Raw genomic sequence first — 25,727 nt, 5'->3', positions numbered from 1 at the left:
GTCGTCTGTATTTTCTAAACATCAATTATGTTTTACATTTTTCTTTATTAAATTATGCTCCCATTCCCTCGTTTTTAACTTTTTACCCCATTTTTCACTTTATTGTGTTCTAAAATGGCAAGTATTGTGGTTACTGGTCCGGCCTGGCTTGACTGTGGACATTACATATATGGCATGTCACTGTTTTGCTTTGGCCCTCTATTCAGAGTGAGGCATGGAGCGCATTTTGCCCTGTATATCCGCCTGACGACTTTACGTCGAATCGTGTGTCTTGCGTTGCGCTCCGGCGCACTCTCTCCATGAGAGGCCTGGAGTGCATGTTGACGTCACTTCCGGAAGGACTAACTCACGTGCGTCGTACGTTGCGCTCCGGCTCTGTGAGACCTGGAGCGCACGTTGTCGTTACGTCCCATTGGAAGATATTACCAGCAGGGCCCTATGCTCATTGGTTCTAACCAAGCCGACGCTGCGGTTCTGCTAGCCTGAGAGTGAGGCCTGGAACGCACGCCGCCGCGGCTATGTCCTCTTCACCTATCCGGCCATTAATTAATTATTTTTTTCCAGCTGGAGCCACAATGAAGGTATGGGGGCCTTCTTCTATTTATTTGGGTCTATTGTAGCAGTGGGTCAGTACCCCAGATGACGATCGATTGATCGAAACGCGTCGGGACCCGCTGACCCCACTGCTTATGATTTTTATGCTTGTTACATCTGTCGATATGTGAGTGTAATTTTTACTTCTTTCAATCAAGTAAAACTTTTAAACAGTATTACGCTATGTCCATCTTATCTTTTCCTCCCTGGGTCTGCAATGCTTTGAAACTCTGGAATCATTGAGTGTGAATTGTTTTGCTCATTGTTGCTGACTATCATCAAGTACTGGTCTTTATCCTTATGATTCATCATTCATCACATCCATTGTGGGAATCTTCCTCCTGTGTGCCGTTCCAGTCACCCTGTAGCCATCATATTGCTACCATTTAAGCCTTTGTGACCTATTAGGTGTATACCTACTTAGGTCAACGACATCTGGTAAGCCTTTGATCTTCCTTGGTGGTGGACTCCCTATGAAAACTTTCTGCACCTTCTTCTCAGCATGAAGTCACTTTCCTGGTGCCTCCATGGCAGCATACTAGTGATAGAGCTCCGCCTCGACTCCTCCCTCAGGACTAGTGAATAGAATAAATTAAAGGCATAGCCCCTCCCCCAACATTCTCCTTTTTTTCCTCCATACCTCTTGTACTGGTGAAGAGTAGAAGTATGTCCATACCTCTGCAGTCGGCAGCGTCCGCCGGGTTTAGCCTTTCCCGGGCGCAGTCCCTGTTCTTGGGCCGCTATTAGCGCTAATAAGCTGGGAGACCCCTCTGTGGATCTGTTGGGGTCGCATCGCAGAGTTTCCTCATAGGAACGCAAACTGCCAGGAGCACCTATGAATGACATGGAAGCTGCGGAAGGATCGGCTCCACTATCCCAGGCCAGACTTTTCTTTCCCTTTTTGTTTCATTTCTGCTGTGTTGTATATATGTTTTTCTTTTTTAAATTGTAATGCTGTAAAAAAAAAAAAAAAAAAAAACCTGGAGGTGCCCTGTCGATTTGACAGTCTGGGGGGTCTGCCCTGTGTCAGGTATCACTAGGAGTCAGCTGGTCCCTCACTATGGCAGGGGGGGGCCGCTCTGGTCAGCGCCCACACTGTTGGTGCTTTTGCACCTACATTTCCTGAGGATCCCGGCGCCCTGATACAGTACTTCCTGTGTCACGGGCGCCGGCTCTTCTGCGCATGCGCGTCGCGTGCGCGGCGCATGCGCGATGACGACGCGGGACACGGCGGCCATTTTGGATTCTGGAAACAGGGCTCTTTTGCCCTTGTTTCCAGTCTTTTGGCTGGGGGCGGATCCTGGGGGAAGGTTTTCCCTCAGGAAAGTTTAAATAAAGACCTAGACAGGGCTTGGCTGTTTGCTGCAGTAACGGATGCTAAGCCCTGCTAGGTTTTTCAGCCCAAAATTGTTGGTAAGTAGGAAGGAGATGGGGGGGGAAAGTGCCAGCATAGCAGCACCTGTCTGAAGATTGCAGACAGGTGCCTTTCTTGTCCTTTGATTGCACGTATTATTTATTATTATTTATTATTATTTATTATTCATTATTACTATTATTTATTTATTTTTTTGTGCGGCCTCTCTACGCCTTTTTTGCAGCCGATCCTTCCGCCCAAGCTCTACAATGAGTCATTCGCCGCATAACAAAGATCCTCACACCATTAGGTATGGACCAACGATTCGTGAGTATTTAAAAAAAAAAAAAAAAAAAAGTGCCCTCACTGTTTTCTGACGTGAGTTCCTTACACCGTAGCCCTGCCCACTCCAAGAGGACCAGAAAGTCATCAAGATCTCGCGATAATGACAGCCCTGACCGCAGATCGGGTTCCTCGCGACACCGGTCCCACTCAAGACGAAGATCCCGATCTCCACGCCATGGATCACAGAGGTCAAGATCCAGGGGTCATGACCACTCTCCATCTTCTAGAGGCCAAAGAAGGAAGAAGTGTTGGACATGCGGGGCTACGCCACTACCCGACAAGGTAGTTTGTAAGGACTGCTTTACGGACTATGCGTCCAACCGCGAGCAGGAAAATCGGCAGGCAGTAGAACTGCTGGACAAAGCCATGAGGGACTCCTTCTCCAAGCTCTTGGCTTCTGTCCCTCTTCAGCCGACCTCGCAGGTACCACAGACTCAGAATGTGGAGCCCAGTCTCCTGGGGCCCTCAACAGTCGGGCAACCTGTACTACCGACTGATCGGTCAGGCAGAGACTCCTCACCCGGAGATGACTCGGAGTACTCAGCAGAGGAGTCAGAACCCTCAGGGTTCAGCTTTTCCCTGGTAACCCCGTTTATCCAGGCAGTAAAGTCAGCAATCTCCTGGAAAGAGGCGGATGATCCCCCTCAAGAGGCGCCAAGCTATTTTCCCTTTCTCAAGAGGAAGCAGATTCTTTTCCCATTAATGGGGGAGATTAGCCAGGTCATTCTCAACGAATGGGCAAAGCCTGATAAAAAGTTCTCCTTGACCCGGCTCAACAAGGTGTATCCCTTACCAGAGTCTGGAACACAGGCACTGAACTCCATGCCTGTGGTGGATGCATCAGTGGTACGCCTTGCCAAAAACGTGACCTTACCAATGGAGGATTCCACCTCCTTCAAGGATCCCCTAGACAGGCGTATTGACCTAGAACTAAAGAGGAGCTACTTGGCGGCAGGAGCGGCCTGTAAACCGGCCATCGCCCTCACGTCAGTCTCTAATGCCATTAGGTCATGGACGGATAACATTGAGACTGCTTTGCGTCAGAACGTCCCAACAGAAGACGTAATAAAAGCTTTAGAGGAACTCAGGCTATCAGCAGACTTTGTCGGAGTCGCTGCCATTGATACCATTAGATGCTCGGCGAGATCTATGTTACACTCCGTGATGGCAAAAAGGGCCTTATGGCTGAAACCCTGGTCAGCTGATCTTTCATCCAAACAGAGCTGGTGCAAGATTCCCTTTGATGGGAAGGCGCTTTTTGGAGATAAGATGGATAATGCAATCTCTAGGCTGTCAGGAGGGAAGTCTGGTATGCTCCCACAAGATAGGAGAACACGAAGATTCAGAGGCGGTCCCTCTAGGTTCCGCCGCTCAGATTCTAGAGACTTCAGAAGTGCGGGTCAATTCAGAGGAAGACCTTGGAGAGGCACTCAGCAATCCTTCTTGAATAGGAAGATGAAAGCCCCACCGGCTCCTCAGGAGCAAAAGCAGTCCTTTTGACGTCCAGCCATCCCTGACACTCCCGGTGGGAGCCAGGCTAAAGCATTTCATCTCAGCCTGGGCCACCCATTGCCAGGACCCCTGGGTTCTGTCCACTATCCAATGGGGGCACTCTTGGAAGTTTTTTCAAACTCCACCTCGGAGCTCGTTCAAGAGATCGGAAATTCCATCTTCTCCCCTGAAAGCTCAAGCTCTAAAAGACTTTTTAGTGTCACTCCAGCGTCAGGAAGCAGCCATTCCTGTGCCCTTGGCAGAGCAATTCACGGGTTTTTACTCCACCTTGTTCCTCGTCCCCAAGAGGACAGGCGGATGGAGACCGGTGATAGACCTGAAGAGGCTCAACCGGTATATTCACACCGAGAGCTTCAAGATGGAATCCTTGCAGACAATAATCCAGGTAGTTCAGCCGTTGGATTGGATGATCTCTGTCGACCTCCAGGATGCATACCTGCATGTTCCAATCCAGCCAAAAGTCCAGAAATACCTGAGATTTGCAGTGGGTCATACTCATCTTCAATTCCAAGCTCTACCCTTTGGACTGTGCACCTCTCCCAGGGTATTCTCCAAAATCCTATTGTCTGCCCTAGCCCCCCTGAGGGAGAAGGGCTTAAGGGTGTATCATTATCTAGACGACATCCTACTCCTTGCAAGCAGCCCAGAGCAACTGATGTGCCATCGAACCATTCTGCTCCAAACTCTAAGGGAGTTAGGGTGGTTAGTCAACCTAGACAAGAGCCAACTCACACCAACTCAACAGATGGTCTACTTGGGCGCAGCATTCAACACCCTGAGGGGTACAGTGTCGTTGCCACCGCCAAAGAGGGAGATTATCATTCAGAAAATGATCAAAACCATCCAGAGTCCGGTTTTAACAGCCTCACAATGTCTGAGCCTCATTGGCACTATGTCTGCCTGCATCCCCATGGTCCCATGGACCCATTGGCACCTGAGATTCTTTCAGACTGGTTTCTTGGCGCAGTGGAGGAAACGTCGACTGTCCCAGACGATCCTGATCACAGGACTGATGCGAAAGAGTCTTCAATGGTGGACAGAACCAGAGAACCTCTCCAGACCCCGTCACTTGGGGTCCCTACATTGGACCACAATTACGTCCGATGCGAGCGGACAGGGCTGGGGAGCCCACTGCGGGGAATCCAAGGTACAGGGGAAATGGTCATTCTCCACCCAAGGCGTAGTGTCCAACATCCTAGAATTGAGGGCAGCCTTTATGGCACTAACTTCCCTGACATCCCAAGTCAAGGGTCAGAGGATTCTGCTTCGCCTGGACAACAGGGCAGCGGTTGCGTATCTGCAGAAACAGGGGGGCACACGCAGCAGACCGCTCCTCAAGGAAGTAGAGCCGATCATGCTTTGGGCAGAGAAGAACCTCCTGGACCTTCGAGCAGTATACCTCCCAGGCAAGCTGAATACGGAAGCAGACGCATTGTCCAGAAGATTCTGCGACAACAACGAGTGGGCGCTCCACCCACGGGTGTTCCGGCAGATTGCCAACTCTTGGGATCCCCCACAGGTGGACCTGTTCGCCTCTTCGGAGAACACCAAGCTGGACAGGTTTGTCTCCAGGTTTCCACATCCGCAAGCCGAAGCAGTGGATGCTCTGACATGCCCATGGAGTTTCTCCACGGCATATGCCTTCCCTCCGCGGTCACTGATACTCAAATTTCTCCTGAGATTACTCAGGGAATCAGTGCAGGTACTGACGATACTCCCGTACTGGCCGAAGAGACCTTGGTTTCCACTTGCCATGCGTCTCAGTGTGAACCCACCAATCAAGATCCCAGCATTCCCTCAACTTCTGCTGCAGGGCAAACTGCTTCACCCAAACCCTCAGAGGTTGGACCTTCGAGTCTGGAAGTTGAGAGGCGAAGGTTCGAGTCCCTAGGCTGCTCGTCAGGGGTCATCTCAACCCTCTTAAAGGCCAGGAAACCCACAACGAATAATATATATTCAAAGATCTGGGATAAGTTCGTGTCCTACGCAGTCGATAACGGCTTTGATCCTATCGTCCCCTCTACAAACCATGTATTAGGTTTCCTTCAGACAGGACTTGATCTAGGCCTTAGTCTAAGCTCCCTCAAGGTTCAGGTAGCAGCAATTTCAGCCGCAACCAGTAAAAGGTGGGCAGAAGATCCTTTGCTAGTTATCTTCTTTAAAGGCGTCCTAAAGATCCGTCCGCCTGCTAGACGATCCTTCCCTAAATGGGATCTGTCTCTGGTCCTCGAGGCTCTGTCAATCCAGCCTTTTGCTCCAGTAGAACAAATAACCCTTTGGAATCTAACGCTGAAAACAACGTTTCTGCTAGCCATCACCTCCGGTAGGAGGATCTCAGAACTCCACTCCTTAGGAATTGGGGAAGACCACATTTCTTTCTTCCCTGACAGGGTGGAACTTCGCCCACTCAGAGGGTTCATGCCGAAGGTCGCCTCTACAAGCCACCTGTTGGAACCTTGGGCTCTTCCAATATTTGCAGATACTAATACAGAAACCTGCCACGAACTGGATGTGTCCAGAACACTCAAGGCCTATCTAGAGGCCACCGGCTCCTTCAGAACCTCAGAGAGACTGTTCATCGTACCTTTTGGTAAACACAGGGGCAAGGAAGCCTCCATCAGGACTCTAGCATCATGGGTCATGAAGCTAATACAGAGGTCCTACAGGGCGAAGAATATGGAGCCTCCATCTCGAGTGAATGCTCATTCCACTAGAGCAGTCGCTACTTCCTGGGCAACAAGGGCTAACGTATCGCTGGAGACGGTGTGCAGGGCAGCCACCTGGTCGTCTCGTAACACGTTTCTCAGGCACTACCACATTGACCCAGGAGCTCTCACAACGGTGGAGTTCGGAAGAAGGGCAGTTCAGGCTGCTATGTCCTCTTCTGATTAAAAACTCTTATTGTTAAGCATTATCCCACCCGCGTCAAGCTAGTTATTTATCACTAGTATGCTGCCATGGAGGCACCAGGAAAACGGAAAATTGTATCATACTTACCAGTAATTTTCCTTTCCTGGTGCCTATCCATGGCAGCATACGCTCCCACCCTCGGTATTCTATAGTGCGGAGAATGTTGGGGGAGGGGCTATGCCTTTAATTTATTCTATTCACTAGTCCTGAGGGAGGAGTCGAGGCGGAGCTCTATCACTAGTATGCTGCCATGGATAGGCACCAGGAAAGGAAAATTACTGGTAAGTATGATACAATTTTCCGTTTTTTTGTTGAAACAATTATTGAACTTTTATATTGAACATTTTACCCATTCTATTCACCTAGATTGTTTTTTTTGTGAATCACATCACATTTGTGTCCCTTTCATAAGGGTCTTATTTATTTATTTTTTTCACGTAATATTAGCGCTACTTTTTTTTTTTTTTTGTCCTTTTTTTTGTCCTTTGTTTGTTTTTCAGAATTGATCTAGTTCTGTAGTGTTGGCTGCTTTTTTACGTTTTCACTAAGTAGCGCGGTTTTTATATACTATTGTATATTGTGTTTCTACCTTAATCTCAGAAGTAACTGTGAAAGGGAGAGTGTGATGAAGAGCAATCAGAACTCTGCGGTGTTTTGTGGGGGCTGATGCTGTAAACACCTGGGGATAACGGGAACTAAAAAATTTGGGGGTAGTGCGAGCTGCAAAGTGTGTCTCCTAAAGGGCAACTATACCTGCTTTTAGAGTTTCAAATGTTTGGAAAGCCTTGACCCTCTTATTAGGTGAGTTGAGTCCTTTTACATTCAACGAGAGTACATTCAAGGGGGCCATCTGGGAGCGGTTAAGGAAGATTGAGGTGAATCCTTCAGGGCCATGCAACCCAGCCGACCTAGAGACAAGAGAAGAAAGGAGAAAACAAAGGAGAGTAGAAAGAGAGGGTGGAAGAGAGGAGTAACCATGTAGGGCAAGCAAATGGTCACAGAGAGGGAGAAGAGTCTAACTCTATCGCCCGACCAAATAGTACACCAACACAGGGGCCAGCCAGATAGCCCGTGGGTGGGTGGACCGTAGAAAGGGGGAGCAGTGACAGCTCCCTGCCACAAACGGGATATACAAATCATATATTGTGAGACAGTTTGCAATAGTCAGTCGGCTAACTAAAGAGCCTGTGCTTGGTAGCAATAAAAACAAAACAAAAACAGGAATACCGGCAACAACACAAGTATCAGGACTGATACTATTAGCCAAACATCTCCAATGTCCCAGGAGATACCCGGGACAGAAGGTCTAGTAGGAAACCAGTAAAATAATGCACAAGGGTGAGAGCAGGGGAAGGGAAGGGAGGAGGTGTGTATGGGGATGGGAGGGGGAAGGTAAGGCAAAGACTGGGGGGGTAGGGGGGAGGGTGTGGGAAGCGAACAGAAAGGATAAGGGGGATAGGAAAGGGAGGAAGGAGTGGAGAGGGAGGGAAGGGAATGGGAGGGAAAGGGAAGGGGCTCGGAGGGGAGGGAAGGGGCTCGGAGGGGAGGGAAGGGAAGGGGGGAGCCTTATAGGAGCAGGACACAAAAATTCACATAGTGATAAAGGTGAAGTAGTATCCCTCCCGCATATTATAAGTTACAACAGATAACCTCCAGCACAATATTTAGTAGTTACCGGCCAACATCCGCCAGCACCCAAATGGATACAGGCGGGGGCCAAGCCATTTGCCCATAAAGAGTCATCTGCACAGGGTAAATTGAGGAAAGGGGAAACAGACCAGCACAAACTGTCTGAAACATCAGCATTAAAGAATAAATCCTAAAAATATAAACACAATAAAAATAAACTTTAGCATGGTGTGACACTTAACCTGGGCAACCTCTAGAAACGGTAAGGGGTTGCAGCAATCACCGGTGGAGGGGGAGATCTAGGGCAGGCAGTCCCTGAGTGCCTCGAGTGGGGAATCGTCCACGGGTAGAACGGTTGGTAACGGAGGATCCAGACGATTCGATCGACTCAGATAAGGAGGCTTGTTTCAACATCAGGGAAGAAATAAGGAACCTGCAAAGAGAAAGTTAATCAAACAAACTCAGCGGGGTGAGTACAGCTGGCGATCAGACGATCCATCCTTTGGCATGCGGGCAGGGGTTCCCTTACGAACAGAAGACGGACCCGGCTGGGATCTCCTTGGGGTAGCCGCGTATGGGTGAGCGGCGTTGCGAGCCGGGGTGCGAGGTAAGGTAGTCTCTGAGGCTTGTGCCGGGATGGCCAGATGGAGAGATTCCAAAAGGCGCTGGAGGGATTCCGGTGATGTGCAGGAATTTTGCTGACCTTGGTAGGAGAATTGCAGGGCAAAAGGAAAACGCCATGTGTATTTCAATTGCTGTTGCACAAGCACTTGTAGCTGCGGTTTCATGGCACGTCGTTTTGCAATTGTGAGGGGAGCCAGGTCAGAGAAAAGCTGGTAAGTATGACCCTGGAACAGGAGAGCGTCCTTATTGCGGGCAGCAGCAAGCAACTGCTCCTTCGTGCAGAAGAAGTGTAATTTAACTATGATGTCCCGCGGGGGACCATCTTGCTGGCGGCGGGTTAAGGCCCTGTGAATTCGGTCGAATTCCAACCTTTCAATCGGTATGGAGGATGCTGTAAGCTCCTGGAACAGGGCCGTGGAAAAAGACTGCAGGTCATCAACAGTCTCGGGTATGCCGCGAATGCGTAAGTTAGACCTGCGAGAGCGATTCTCCGCGTCCTCTAAACGTGAGAGGAGGGCGGCATTCTCATCACGCAAAGCCGCCTGCTCTTGGGCCTGTTCCTGGAGGGTGAGCTCCACATCGTCCACCCTGGTTTCTAAGTCCGCTGGCCTAGCTTCCTGATCTCACGTGACAGTCTGTTAGTGATTTGGTCAGAGTTAGCTTTAAGGGCCTTATGTAGCATGGATTCCATATACTTAAGAAAGTCGGTCTGAGACATACCTGACGACGGTAGAGTAGGGGAACCGCTGGTATGAAATTCAGTGCAATCGTCCTCCTCGCTGTCTGCCTGTATAGATCTGTCCGGGGAAGCGGCCTGTTGCTTAACCAGGGCCTTCGCCGCCATCTTGGAAGAGGCGCGGGCCAGAGCTTCCTTGATCGGTTTAGGCTTCATTTTGCCATGGTGGCCGGTTAAAACCATCCCGGGTGAAGCAGTGTCCGTTCCGGAGGGGATTGCTTCGAAAAAGCAGGGTTGCTGCGTGGTTCAGGAGGCTAGTTAAGTCCCGATGTAGTGGCGGGGAGTGCGGAGCTCTAAAAGGAACACTTCCTCCATCGCGAGCCTCGCGCATACGCCCCCCCTCCAGACAAGTTTGAGGCATGCCATCAAACTCTAAGAACCCCACTGGGGTAATAAAGGCAGTTTTCTCTTTGTCCTCAGGATGCATGGGGATTTGGTAGTACCCATTCTTCAGGTCCAGCACACTGAACCACTTGGCCCCTGACAGGCTCGGCAGGGCATCTTCAATCCGGGGGGTGGTGTACTGGTTAGGAACAGTACTTCTGTCCAGCATTCTGTAATCAATGCACAGCCTCAGTGACCCGTTTTTCTTCTGCACCACCACTATCGGAGAAGCGTATGGACTCTTTAATGATCCCTACTCTCTTGAGTTCGGCCAGTTGTTACCATAGATCTTCCAAGTCACCTAGGTGAACACGTCGGACATTTTCCCTGAACGGCTTGTCCTCTTGTAAACAAATTTTGTGTGTGGCACTCTTTGCACACCCCACATCGAATTCACTTTTGGAGAACGCAGCCTGCCATCTACAAAGCTGAGCTTTAGCTTTTTCCTTCTATTCCGGAGGCAGGGTAGTGTCCTTCGGGTAAAACTCCTCCATTAAGATCTCACTCTGCTCCTCTCCCATCAGATCAGATGGTGCGACTGGGGTGGCTGGGCTCACTTGGCCTAACAACATTCAGGCAGGCATCTTCACAGGTGAGGTGGTCGTGTTTCGGACACTCACCAAGATTTTCCCACGACTCCTCTGCAAAGCCTTCAATGGAACCACTTCAGGAATCATCTCTATTCCCTTGTCTTCCTTCCGGCCATCAGCCTCAAGAATGATAAAGGGGCCTGGTTGCTTCCAAATAAGCTTGACAGATGCCCTTAAACAGGTTACCTCCCCTGGCTGCAGCACTTTCTCTCTTTTTTCCAAGTGCCAGATTCTTCCCACTTTCTCAGCTGGAACCCTCTGTTCTTGAATGAGGCACTGATAGACCCGTCTCAGCATGGGGTGCATACATGAAGTCAAAACATCCTGCCCTTGTGCCAGAGGTGTCAACAGTCTCCTGACCAGGTCAGTATTGGTTCCAATAATGAGAAAACCTTTACTGGCCCCTGGGGGACAGGGGCAGATCACTGCCAGAGTGTCGAAGGTCTCCGCTTTTCCAGACACTGAGGGGTCAAAGGTTAGCTTGATTGGTAGGTAACCATCATAGGGGAAGTTTTGAGTCCCAATGCCCCATAGCTCCAACTCTTCTAATTTATGCAATGGCAGGTGCTTCAGATGTTTATCATAAAAGTCCTGGTAAAGGAGAGTCATTTGGGCACCGGTGTCAAGGATTGCCTTGGTATAAATACCTTTGACTTGAATGGAAACAACTGGGGAGGGTCCCACTAATTTGCCAGGGAACTTTTGGGCAGGAACCTGCCTGGCAGGCTCAGTGGCCTGGATCCTTGCTCCTGCTTTCCGGACACTTCGTTCGGGTTTTGACCTCTCTTGGGTCTGGTGTGCACTGACTCCCCCTCGCGGGCGGGTTGGACCAAAGGGCGTGGGATTTTAGGTCGCTTTGGGGCAACAACAGGAGCCCTTTGTAGGGACCTTGACTCACACCGTGTTCCCTTTGCATTGTTAAATTTGTTGGAGTTAGCTGAAATTGGTGGGCACCCGGTTGACTCCTTCACCAGGGCCCTCTGAAGTTTTCCGCCGGCTTTCGGTACTGTGCTGTAGCTTTCTCCGGGCTGGGGCATACTTCTCGGAAATGCCCGACTCCTTCGCAGTTAAAACAGATTATTAGTCTCTTTTGCTTCTGTACTTGAGCAACAATAGAACTTAGAGGTTTCTGGGGTTCCTCCGAGGCGTTCTCACTGGATGGAACCATTGGTTGGCTGGTCAATAAGGACATCATCTTGATTAACTGAGTTACTTGAGTCTTCAGAAGCTCGACCTGAGTGTCACCATCGTCAGCACTTATTACCCTGACCCCGGCAGTGAATTCAGGTTTCTGACCCTTTTTCTTATTGTCCAACATGACTTCTTCTTCTCTGACAATCCGGATCAGGTCTGGGTATTTCAGTATACCACCATCTTGCCAGGTTCTCAACAAAAGGGTAATAGGGTCTAAAGGCTGGGCCCCTCTCAGTACTTGTTTGGCTCTGATTTTGTCCACCTTTTCGAGGGTCTAGACCAGGGGTCTGCAACCTTTAAGACATAAAGAGCCACTTGGACCCGTTTCCAAAGAAAAAAAAAACTGGGAGCCGCAAAACCATTGCGACATTTAAAACAAATATAACACTGCATATATTGTTTCTTACCTTAATGCTATATACAGGATCGTGCAGTCAGATTCCACCTCTACATGCCCAGCAAATGCAATACTGTACAATATCAGATAAGATTCCACCTCCACATACCCAGCAAATGCAATACTGTACAATATATGATATTGTACAGTATTGAATTTGCTGGGCATGTGGAGGTGGAATCTTATCTGATATAATTGATATTGTACAGTATTGCATTTGCTGGGCATGTGGAGGTGGAATCTTATCTGATATTGTCAATATCAGATAAGATTCCACCTCCACATGCCTAGCAAATGCAATACTGTACAATATATCAGATAAGATTCCACCTCCACATGCCCAGGCTGGCCCCAGCCCTAGACTAGGCCGCTCCCCAGTCCCAGACACTTCCAATCCACACATGATGCCGGTCCTCACCTGCGCTGCCTGCTCTAGTGCTCTTACTGTCTGTGTCACTCATCGTCTGTCTCTCTCTCTTCGCAGGGCCACGGTCTTTGATCCAGAGCGGAGCCTCCGCGGGGGATATGTCGGCGGCTGAGCTGAGAGCTCTCGAGTCGTGACAGGCTAAGGCGGGCGGGAGACTCCAGGCGCGTGCACGTGCATGCGCCAGCGCCACGAGCACAGACAGGCCAGCTCTGTGGCCAGTCACATGATGCGCCGTGACCGAATCACAGGCCAGCTCAGGCCTGTGGCCACATGACCCCCCCTGCCCCCCCGCGCAATAGATGTAATTGTGGTAAAGCCACCCAAGTAATGGGAACGGCGTTACCGCGAGGGTAAGAGTAATCAGGTAGATTACTCGCTACCCTCAAAAGGTGCCCCGGAGCCGCGGCAAAGGTTCAAAAGAGCCTCATGAGGCTCCGGAGCCGCAGGTTGCAGACACCTGGTCTAGACCCTTTTTCAGCAGGATCTGGTGTATAATCTTGTCCAGACGCCTCATGTACTCCGACAGCCTCTCTCCCTCCTTCTGATAAGAGTGTTCCATCTGGTAGATAAGATCAGAGACATTCTCGGCACGCCCAAACACATCCTGTAAGATGTTTAGTCCTGAGCAAGGCAGTCCCGCTTACTGAGTTTCAGATTGCGGATGGCCTCTAAGGAGGGTCCCTTTAAGCTCTCTGATTCTCTGTTTCTTGTGAGCTTCTGGAATGTCCCATTTATCCAAAGCTCGTGTGGCTTGATCCAGCCATTCTTCAAAACTGTCCTCCGTTGGCGGTACTGGTTGTCTTCCAGAGAAAACCCAGAGTTTCCTGTAACCAGCTGCCGAGTATGTAGGAGGGTTTTTCTGACATTTCGCAAAAAAATTCTCCAAGGACAGCACAGAGCTCTGGCCAGATTGTGGCCAGAGGTGACAGAGCAGGAACTTCTGGTTCGCTAGAATCAGCTTGACTGGATGAGGTGGGGCCTTCTTTTGGTGCCTCTGGGTGTATCACTCTAAGTTCCCCTTGGTTGGCCAACTTCACGCTGGTGCCCTTGAAGTGTTCAGAGATTTCCTGTTTCCACCTAACCAATGCATAGGTATGTGGGGTCCCTGTGTCTGTTTTTACAGTAATCACCCACGCTTTCTTGTCTGGGGACAGTATCTTCATGGCTTGACCTATTTGCTCTTCACCCCAGGACTCTCCTTGAATTTCAAGTACCACGCTGCGAACTGAGCGGGTGTTTTCTTCTTTACACCACTGAATGAAGCAGAATCCATTTTAATGCCGGTATGGGTTCCATCTAGAAGGGAGGGGTCTTGGTTACAGAGACGCAGGAATCCCGGACGAGCCCCCACGTGTAGCACTACCCCCGAAGGAGCTGCTGGTTTAGATTTGGGCCTGCACTCTGTCTGTCAACCCCCTTTAATTTGGCTTGATCCCCCCTTGGCACAAATGGACAATAATGTAATTGTGGATGGTTATAGGAATCCACAATTATACCACACAACAATGAATGCAGTTAAATATTGTTACCTTGGTGTTGTTCACCTGCCACACAGCTGCTACAGACAGAGCCCCACACAAGATATGGCTTAACCAGTGTTAAGATGTTTACTTGGCAAAGAAATAGAACAATGGTTTTGTAAAGAACACTAAATACATACAGCTCTCTGCAATTGTCACTGGAATACAGCTAGTTCAGAATATCCCTGCAAACATACCCAAATGACCTGATCTGAGTGAGAGTATGGTGGAGGAATCTCTCAATGCAATGACGTCAGCACTGGGACACCTCTCCACCTGGTCTCGCATAAAACAGCAAAAATCACAATGCAATACAGTTATATAAAAGAAACACATAAACTTCCAACTGTATGGCTCCCCCTAGTGGACAGTTCAACTGGTGTGTGTAGTGTAGTAAACGACTTATAGGAAAAGAGGAAACGGGTGGCTATTCCTTTAAGAGTCAGTTAATCTAGCTTTGTTGGTGCACTTATTTATTTGTATTCCAATAACAGGGTGGAGGGAAAACAATTGATGCCCACAATGTAACAGTAAAGCAATGCGCCAATTTCCCCAAGGCGTTGTATCGCTCACAGGAGGCAGTGTGTCCCCGCTCGTGGTGCTGCAGATGCCGGGAAGCACAAGTGACATCTATGTAAGTCACACTCCTGCGAGACAGTTAACAATATTGATGGGCAAGTGCTGCTCACCAAACAAGGCCTAGCTTCGCTGGTTTTCCTCAGTCCGGAACCTTCCTTCCTTCAGCGATCAGTCTTTCTATAGCGTGGGGTCTCTGGTCTTCTGCACGGCCGCTCTCTGGATACCAGTGAAGAGGTGACTTTGACGAGAGGCGAGTTCAGGCGACCTCTCTTCGGTCCTGTCAGCGAAGATGTCCGCATGGATCCCTCTCAGGCTAGGTGATCCGTCCTCTCCAGAGTAGGTTCAGGTGTCTCAGGCCTAGGCACACTTACAGCAGGCCTCAATACAGGCCTCAATGCAGGCCTCCAGTTGGTTGGAAGGTGGCGTCTCTAGAGAGCGGGCCGAGTCCACACTTGTCTTAAATAACTCCTCCCATCAGGCTGTGCATGGCGTATTGCACCTTGGTAGTACAGTGGCCTTGTGGGTGATGTAGTCTCAATTCTGCCCGCCCACATCAATAGGGTCCCTGTCTTTGGTACCACAATGCACAATGCCCATAATGCTTTGTCCATGAATAACTGGACCAAGCAAATATTAATAATCTTAGCATGTAACAAACACCGGAGGGAGCCCACTTATTGGATATGCTCAAACCTTACACATGCGAGCCTACCAGTGGCGGCTGGTGCTCCATTTTTTGGGGGGACGCAAACAAAGCCCCAACCGACACCACCCGTCCCCCCCCCCCCCCCCCCCCCCGTGACTCGCCCTCAATAGGGCCTACAGGCAGATAGATAGATAGATAGATAGATAGATAGATAGCACTATTTCAGATAGTTTCCACATTCATCAACTACCCTGTACTATGCAGGTCATTGTATTGCCTGCAAAATGGCCCAATCTAGAATGTTGGTCATTGGCACCCTGTACAGCTGTAGTACATTTTCCCCTTATAAATGATGGTCAGTGGTCCCCATACAATGGTGGTAATGAAGCCTCCTTAACAGTGTTGGTTAGGTGGCGTCCTGTATAATGACGATCAGTGGCCCTATTGTATAATGGCGGACAGTGTGCCCACTGTACACCGGTGGTCAGGGTGCCCCCTATACAATTGTGTTCAGTGTGCTCCCTTCCCAATGGTGGCTGGTGTGCCCCCTTTACAGTTGTGTTCAGTGTGCCACCTGTACAATGGTGGTCAAAGTGTGTCCAAAGTGATGTTCAGTGCTCCACCTTGTACAAGGGTGGACAATGTACAATGATTGTCAGAATGCACCTGTACAGTGGTGATAAGAATGTCTATTTTACAGTGGTGGTCATTATAAATATGCAGATTGGTGATTTGTGTGCCCAGTGTATAATAGTGGTCAGTGTGCCCCCTTCAGAATGGTGGTCGGTGTCACCATTTATACTGGTGGGGAGATAGATTAGATTGTAGAGCGCACACTGATTAATAGTGAAAAGCCATCTGCAACATAGTTCCACTTAAGATATGATTTAGAAAAAGTTCCTATAACAGGATGGGATGTGGAATTTTGAATGTTGCAGAATAGATATGTATAACAAATATATGTTTCAGCCTGGTCAAACCCCAAACAAATGGAACATACAAGCACAATTGATTAAGTAAAAAAGGTTTATTACAAAGACATAGAAAAAATATATATAGAAATTTGGACATATGTTTAAAATGTTCAGACAAAAAGTAGAAAAAGTACTAGTAGTGCAGAAAAACTGCACATAGTCTTCTTCAGACCCCACGTAGAAAGGTTCTACTAGTTTCGCCGTTACGGCTTCATCGGGAACCCGTGGAGGGTGAGAGTCTATAATAATCAAATAACATATTTACAATAGAATTAGGGACAGGAAAAAATATACAATAACAACATCACATACAACTGTTGCAAAAATAGAGTGATCATTAGTAGATATACAAACAGAGTATATATTGCGTACAAATAGATTAAGGTAGTCATATTGGGCTACAATGTATCAAACATTAAAAATCATATGATGAATGTGGACCGGGATGCCGCCCCTACCTGATAAGAATGAGATGAGGTCACAGAAGACAGCAAACGCGATAAACCCATTAACTGGATGCAGACGCCCCCTATTGGTGGAAGGTATCCCTGAATCACAGAGATATACCTGAGAGATAATGCAAATTCATGAATGAACCTATTCAGAGGAAATGAAGGGAAGATAGAAAATATCCAGAAACACAATATAGAATAATATAGGAGATTTAACAGTTAAAAAGCATAGCAGCAAATTGCATCGCAAATTGCTGCATAGAAAAGTGTCACATATAAATAGATAATAGCAAAAAACTTACTGCTATAGTCTACTGGATATTTCAAAGGGAAAACAGCCAAATCAATGTCAAGGAGAGGATGTTTAAAGTGATACGTGGTTCCAAGAGGGTAAGCTGAATGGTCATTCAAAACTGCAAAGACCTCTACTGTGAAGCATAGATTAGCCTAAAAGTAAATTAGATCAGTTAATTCATAACAGTTTAGAGTATAACAAGAAAAGAGATTTGAAAAAAGAAAATAAGATAGAAAAAAAAAAAGGGAAATATTAAAGTTAAACCGGGAATACCTAGTCAGTGTATCCTCCTTAATTGCTTGAAGGCACAAAGGACCTCAGCGCTGAGTATATTCAGAACTCACAAGTGTGAAAACACCAGATGAGTCTGCAAGGTCAAAGATGGAAATTAGCAATACAAAAAATGAAAAAAATAAATTGAAAGAAATAAACAAAATTTTTTTATAGAAAAAAAAAAGAGATAAAAATATTTGCTTCATGCAACAAGAAAGAAAAGAAACAAGGAGTGAATGACCAGCAGCATACCTAATGAAACTGGGAGACCACAGAGATATTTTTCATTGCTATCTTCATCAACACAGCAAGCTCACACTGAAGCTGGTAACTGTGTGAGCTGCATATGTAGTATCCTCAATCAGGCTGAAACAGCACCACCTGAGTGTGGGCTGTCAGCCTGATGTGGGTGGGCGGAGGAAGGCGGCTGATGTCATTAGGGGATTCCCCGGTGATAATGCCCAACCTGGTCACACAGGAGAATCCTGTGACGCTTAAGGGGGCGGCATCAAACGGGGACCAGCAGCGGGCATAATATAGAATATGACCAGCATGCACAAACCTGTGACAGGAGCCTGTAAGCGGACCCGTGCTGGCATTCATGCCTCCGCATGAATTCAGCGAGATAGAGAATAACGCTGGCGCGGGCCCCCAACCGCCCACATAGGCAGTCATGTAACAAAATCGTGAGAGGTGCTGCACGCCATATAAAGGGCTATAATGCGAGTGTTGTGTGCGGCGAACAAGTTCCCATCTGGGAGATAAGGAATATCAAAAAAGGAAAGGAAGAGGAGAAAATATATAAATAGAAAGAAAATGTATAAATATAAATGCAGATATAGTATAAATATATATAAAGTATGGGAGATAATAATGAAGAATGATAAAAAAAATAAAATAAAAAAAAAAAAATTATATAAATAAATAAATATAAAAAATAATAAACTAAACAAAACTGAATAAAAATAATAAAGAAAAAAAGAAAAAAAAGAAAAAATGAAATAAGATAAAATAAATAAATAATAAAAATAATAATAAATAAAAGTAATAATAATAATAATGAAAAAAAAAATGAAATAGAATAGAAAAATAAAGAAAAGTGAAAAACAATACTAACTGTAAATGAGAAGGAAGGGAAAGGGAAAGGGAGGAAGAAAAACAAAGGAAGAAGTAGGGGCGGCTGTCCAAAAGTCCACAACTTTCAAAGTTCACTACCTGCATAATGGTCTTACCATGCGAGAAGTCGCACAGATGACAAGAGAGAAAATATTCAACTATAATGTATCAAAACATAATACTGTCATGCTGAGGGCGTACTGTCCGGGTATTGCAAGAAAATGGTTTGAGTCCAAGTTCTCCCCTAGTGGCAGCATAGCATACAGACACGACAGAAACGATACCTGATCTCTAAGTCAGAGGGTATAGGGCACTGGATTAGCTAGGAATAAATTCCAGCTTATTGAAGCATAGGACGGGTACATGAAAGCAGGGTGTGAGGGTGTTGGGGGGGGGGGGGGATCAGGGACATTTAGGAACGGGGAAAATGTCAGTTATTAGATATCAATCCAAAAGGTACACGCAATAATTTAACCAAAAAGCGCAGTCTCCATTGGAGTATATAACAAGCCAGTTCAAAAAGATCTAAAGTGCTGATAATTCAAACAACACCAAAACCAAAGCGGGATCCGATAGTCAGAGCCTCACAGTCTCTGCGGTATATTCCCTTGCAGTCCCACCCAACATATCGGGCTAGATGGAACAGTGTAAGCATTAAAGAAATGGTTTATAACTGATATTCTCGTTGAGTCCAGGATGCTGGGTGGCCCGCAACGTGTATATCCATCTGGCTTCTGTCTGTAACAGACGCTTGTCAGCATCCCCACCACGTTCATTCAGTGGTATATGTGCTAGAGCATAAAAACCTAGCATTTCACGGTTATGATTGTGGAATAATCCTATGTGCCGGCTGATGGGTGTTTCCATTAGTTTTTTGGATACTGATAGGACGTGATCTCTAATCCTACAGAAGAAATTGCGTTTCGTCTTTCCCACATAGAAAGACCCACAATTACACTTCATTAGATATATTATCCCCACTGTTTGACAGGTTGCCCGAAATTTTGGTGACCATGTGTCCCCATTCGGAAGGGTAATACTAGTACCCCTCAGAATGTAGCGACAAAAGTTGCATTTGCCACAAGGGAAAGTACCCAGCTGGGTAGGTTTGGGGATAGTTTGAACCGCATAGTGGCTTGAGACTGCTTTATCTTTGATCGATAACGAGCGCTTGAAGGTAATTTGAGGTGTGGAATTGATATACTTGCTGATTTTCTCATCAGAGGTGAGTGGACATACCAGCTCCCTGGTATCCAGCCGGGCAGTCTGGTACAGTCCAGACATAACAAACCTGTCTACGTACCACCAAAATCTTACAAACCAAAGTCCAGATCATTTCCTGTCCTGCAGGGCAACCCCAACATTTGGGCATTTGTCCTGCAGGTTACTAAGGCCATAGAGGCTACCAACTGGAAAATAGGCACTGCACCCAACCTAAGCCCTAAACTCAGAACAGCCCTCAATTCCATCCGTAACAATGATGACTTGGTCATCAAACCCTCTGACAAAGGGGGCAACATCGTTGTTATGGATGGGGCAGGATATGAGGAAATGTGCCATAGGATCCTCAGCAATAGAGAATGGTATAGACCTGTACCAGCCTCTATGCTATCACAAAGTATTGCCAAATATCGCTCAATCCTGAATCGGGCCCATCGTGCAGGAGTCATTGATGATAACACACTTCAATTCTTAAACGTTCTAAGCCCTACAACCCCCACATTTTACGCCTTACCTAAAATTCATAAGGGTACCTTACCACCTCCAGGCCGTCCGATTGTATCGGGATGTGGCTCCCTGACTGAGAATATAAGCCGCATAATTGACGAATATCTGTACCCACACGTGCAAAGTCTGTTTTCTCATGTCAAAGACACGATAGAGCTCCTCAAAATTGTCGATGGACTTAACATTCCCCCAAATGCATGGCTAGTAGCCATTGATATTGAGGCACTTTACAATTCTATTCCCCATGCCTTTGGCACTCAAGTGGTGAGGAGTTTTTTGAATGAACGTGATAAGAACACGTCCAAGTACAACAATTTCATAATCGAGATGCTCGAGTTTATACTCACTAACAATATTTTTCTTTTCAAGCGCTCCCACTACCTCCAGGTGCAAGGTGTGGCTATGGGGGCGGGCTGTGCCCCCTCCTATGCTAACTTGTACCTGGGAGCGTGACCTGTTCAGTGAGGAACATAACTGTAACTCGTCAGATAGCGTGCTTACATGGCACCGCTATATCGACGATGTTTTCATGGTGTGGGTGGGGTCTAAAGAGGAATTGGTGTCTTTCTTGGATGGTCTTCAAATCAATCATTACAATTTAAAATTCACACACAATTTCAGCCAGGAACACATCACCTTCCTGGACGTGGAATTGTATATAGATAAGGGTGGTTTTCTCTGTTCCACGCTATATAGGAAGCCCACGGCCGGAAATAGTTTACTGCACGCCACTAGTTCACACCCTAAGTCCCTTATCAATAGTATACCCTACAGTCAGTACCTACGACTGAGACGAAACTGCTCTCAAGAGAGCGACTTCAAAAGGGAAGCTGCTTTATTATATTCACGCCTTAAGACCAGAGGCTACAGCAAAACCTGCCTACGTAGGGCTTACAATAAGGCAAGTGCCTTACAGAGAAACTCCCTTATATACAAATCCAAAGATATACCCAAAACCAACACCACCAGAGTGATTACACGCTTTAATCGCCAACATGGCTCAATCCGCAAAATCTATAACAAATTTTGGTACTTACTCACCTCTGATGAGAAAATCAGCAAGTATATCAATTCCACACCTCAAATTACCTTCAAACGCTCGTTATCGATCAAAGATAAAGCAGTCTCAAGCCACTATGCGGTTCAAACTATCCCCAAACCTACCCAGCTGGGTACTTTCCCTTGTGGCAAATGCAACTTTTGTCGCTACATTCTGAGGGGTACTAGTATTACCCTTCCGAATGGGGACACATGGTCACCAAAATTTCGGGCAACCTGTCAAACAGTGGGGATAATATATCTAATGAAGTGTAATTGTGGGTCTTTCTATGTGGGAAAGACGAAACGCAATTTCTTCTGTAGGATTAGAGATCACGTCCTATCAGTATCCAAAAAACTAATGGAAACACCCATCAGCCGGCACATAGGATTATTCCACAATCATAACCGTGAAATGCTAGGTTTTTATGCTCTAGCACATATACCACTGAATGAACGTGGTGGGGATGCTGACAAGCGTCTGTTACAGACAGAAGCCAGATGGATATACACGTTGCGGGCCACCCAGCATCCTGGACTCAACGAGAATATCAGTTATAAACCATTTCTTTAATGCTTACACTGTTCCATCTAGCCCGATATGTTGGGTGGGACTGCAAGGGAATATACCGCAGAGACTGTGAGGCTCTGACTATCGGATCCCGCTTTGGTTTTGGTGTTGTTTGAATTATCAGCACTTTAGATCTTTTTGAACTGGCTTGTTATATACTCCAATGGAGACTGCGCTTTTTGGTTAAATTATTGCGTGTACCTTTTGGATTGATATCTAATAACTGACATTTTCCCCGTTCCTAAATGTCCCTGATCCCCCCCCCCCCAACACCCTCACACCCTGCTTTCATGTACCCGTCCTATGCTTCAATAAGCTGGAATTTATTCCTAGCTAATCCAGTGCCCTATACCCTCTGACTTAGAGATCAGGTATCGTTTCTGTCGTGTCTGTATGCTATGCTGCCACTAGGGGAGAACTTGGACTCAAACCATTTTCTTGCAATACCCGGACAGTACGCCCTCAGCATGACAGTATTATGTTTTGATACATTATAGTTGAATATTTTCTCTCTTGTCATCTGTGCGACTTCTCGCATGGTAAGACCATTATGCAGGTAGTGAACTTTGAAAGTTGTGGACTTTTGGACAGCCGCCCCTACTTCTTCCTTTGTTTTTCTTCCTCCCTTTCCCTTTCCCTTCCTTCTCATTTACAGTTAGTATTGTTTTTCACTTTTCTTTATTTTTCTATTCTATTTCATTTTTTTTTCATTATTATTATTATTACTTTTATTTATTATTATTTTTATTATTTATTTATTTTATCTTATTTCATTTTTTTCTTTTTTTCTTTATTATTTTTATTCAGTTTTGTTTAGTTTATTATTTTTTATATTTATTTATTTATTTATATAATTTTTTTTTTTATTTTTTTTTTTATCATTCTTCATTATTATCTCCCATACTTTATATATATTTATACTATATCTGCATTTATATTTATACATTTTCTTTCTATTTATATATTTTCTCCTCTTCCTTTCCTTTTTTGATATTCCTTATCTCCCAGATGGGAACTTGTTCGCCGCACACAACACTCGCATTATAGCCCTTTATATGGCGTGCAGCACCTCTCACGATTTTGTTACATGACTGCCTATGTGGGCGGTTGGGGGCCCGCGCCAGCGTTATTCTCTATCTCGCTGAATTCATGCGGAGGCATGAATGCCAGCGCGGGTCCGCTTACAGGCTCCTGTCACAGGTTTGTGCATGCTGGTCATATTCTATATTATAAAAACAAAGTATCAGATAAAAAGAACTATGGTTCAAAAATGATAAAAACAGCGCTGTGTAATAAAGTGATAAATAACCCCAAAAGAGAGGTTTCTATTGAAGATACAGATGTGAAGTGCTGGGTGATCAAAAAATAGGTGGAAGTGCACCCTCAAATCTATTTAAGATTCACCCATATGCTGTGAGAGTGCCCACTTCTGAAAAAAAGGCTTGACGCAGCCTGTAAAGGGGATGTTTAGAACTCACAAGCACTCCTTCAAATGATCCTCAAATTCCTCTGTGACGGTCAAACTTGGTGATGTTACATGTAAACAATAAAAACACTAAAATAGTGAAGTACTGCTAACATTAAACCATACACTCTAAGTGGGAAATAGTTCCCTATGTAAAATGCCCGTACAGGAAAATAAATAAGAATGAACAAAAAAGCAAGCCTGTATTCTCTGCTGATGTCTGCTGTCGTCTCCGTCCTATGGACACCAGGGGCCGCACGAGTGCTTCTGACGCTGGCAAACAAGTGGAGGGTTTGTAGACTGCAGGTAGGCTTCCGTGTTGCGCTGTTGTAGCCACGCGCTGACGCGTTTCGTCACTTCCGACTTCAACAGAGGGCGTGGCTACACAGCGCTATCACTATCCCTTTGTAACCCGTCGGAGACAGCTATTGGATGCGCATGATCCGCCCCCTGGACATGATAGGTGCACGCCAGACCAAGAGGAGGGATAAGAGTAGGGGATTGTGGACTAGGGATAAGAGTAGGGGATTGTGGACTAGTAAACGGCTGCACTTTTAATCGAGAACTATGTCTCTCAAAAATATCCGCAAACTGGATGCTTATAACAATTAAAATTGAGAGACATAGTTCTCGATTAAAAGTGCAGCCGTTTACTAGTCCACAATCCCCTACTCTTTCCCTAATCGGTATAGCTGATGCTTATCCCTCCTCTTGGTCTGGCGTGCACCTATCATGTCCGGGGGGTGGATCATGCGCATCCAATAGCTGTCTCCGACGGGTTACAAAGGGATAGTGATAGCGCTGTGTAGCCACGCCCTCTGTTGAAGTCGGAAGTGACGAAACGCGTCAGGGCGTGGCTACAACAGCGCAACACGGAAGCCTACCTGCAGTCTACAAACCCTCCACTTGTTTGCCATCATCAGAAGCACTCGTGCGGCCCCTGGTGTCCATAGGACGGAGACGACAGCAGACATCAGCAGAGAATACAGGCTTGCTTTTTTGTTCATTCTTATTTATTTTCCTGTACGGGCATTTTACATAGGGAACTATTTCCCACTTAGAGTGTATGGTTTAATGTTAGCAGTACTTCACTATTTTAGTGTTTTTATTGTTTACATGTAACATCACCAAGTTTGACCGTCACAGAGGAATTTGAGGATCATTTGAAGGAGTGCTTGTGAGTTCTAAACATCCCCTTTACAGGCTGCGTCAAGCCTTTTTTTCAGAAGTGGGCACTCTCACAGCATATGGGTGAATCTTAAATAGATTTGAGGGTGCACTTCCACCTATTTTTTGATCACCCAGCACTTCACATCTGTATCTTCAATAGAAACCTCTCTTTTGGGGTTATTTATCACTTATTACACAGCGCTGTTTTTATCATTTTTGAAACCATAGTTCTTTTTATCTGATACTTGTTTTTATACTGTCAATGGGTTTTTTCCCATTTTTAAAATAGCTGCTCTTGGCCTTTTATCAAGTTTACCACTATTTGATAGAATCCACCTCACTTGTTGACACATTTTTTTCTTCACTTGGGAGCAGTTGATATTAGATCCCAGGCGCCGGAAGTGCATTTAGGTTCCCTGTTGTCTGGTTTATGCACCTTACTATCTATATTCTATATTATGCCCGCTGCTGGTCCCCGTTTGATGCCGCCCCCTTAAGCGTCACAGGATTCTCCTGTGTGACCAGGTTGGGCATTATCACCGGGGAATCCCCTAATGACATCAGCCGCCTTCCTCCGCCCACCCACATCAGGCTGACAGCCCACACTCAGGTGGTGCTGTTTCAGCCTGATTGAGGATACTACATATGCAGATCACACAGTTACCAGCTTCAGTGTGAGCTTGCTGTGTTGCTGTGTTGATGAAGATAGCAATGAAAAATATCTCTGTGGTCTCCCAGTTTCATTAGGTATGCTGCTGGTCATTCACTCCTTGTTTCTTTTCTTTCTTGTTGCATGAAGCAAATATTTTTATCTCTTTTTTTTTTCTATAAAAAAATTTTGTTTATTTCTTTCAATTTATTTTTTTCATTTTTTGTATTGCTAATTTCCATCTTTGACCTTGCAGACTCATCTGGTGTTTTCACACTTGTGAGTTCTGAATATACTCAGCGCTGAGGTCCTTTGTGCCTTCAAGCAATTAAGGAGGATACACTGACTAGGTATTCCCGGTTTAACTTTAATATTTCCCTTTTTTTTTTTTCTATCTTATTTTCTTTTTTCAAATCTCTTTTCTTGTTATACTCTAAACTGTTATGAATTAACTGATCTAATTTACTTTTAGGCTAATCTATGCTTCACAGTAGAGGTCTTTGCAGTTTTGAATGACCATCAGCTTACCCTCTTGGAACCACGTATCACTTTAAA

The 25,727-nt window shown here is 46.2% G+C and overlaps 1 protein-coding gene across 13 annotated transcripts in view; it reads left to right on the top strand.

The window, feature by feature from the left end:
• NRXN2 (neurexin 2) overlaps nt 1–25,727 on the top strand; it is a 2,907,124-nt gene that overhangs the window by 2,069,647 nt on the left and 811,750 nt on the right. The window lies entirely within an intron of this gene.

Source organism: Rana temporaria, chromosome 11 (assembly GCF_905171775.1).
Source record: "Rana temporaria chromosome 11, aRanTem1.1, whole genome shotgun sequence".
Lineage (NCBI taxonomy): Eukaryota > Metazoa > Chordata > Amphibia > Anura > Ranidae > Rana > Rana temporaria.
Note: the sequence above shows the minus strand (reverse complement) of the source record. Positions and strands in the feature narration are given on the sequence as shown.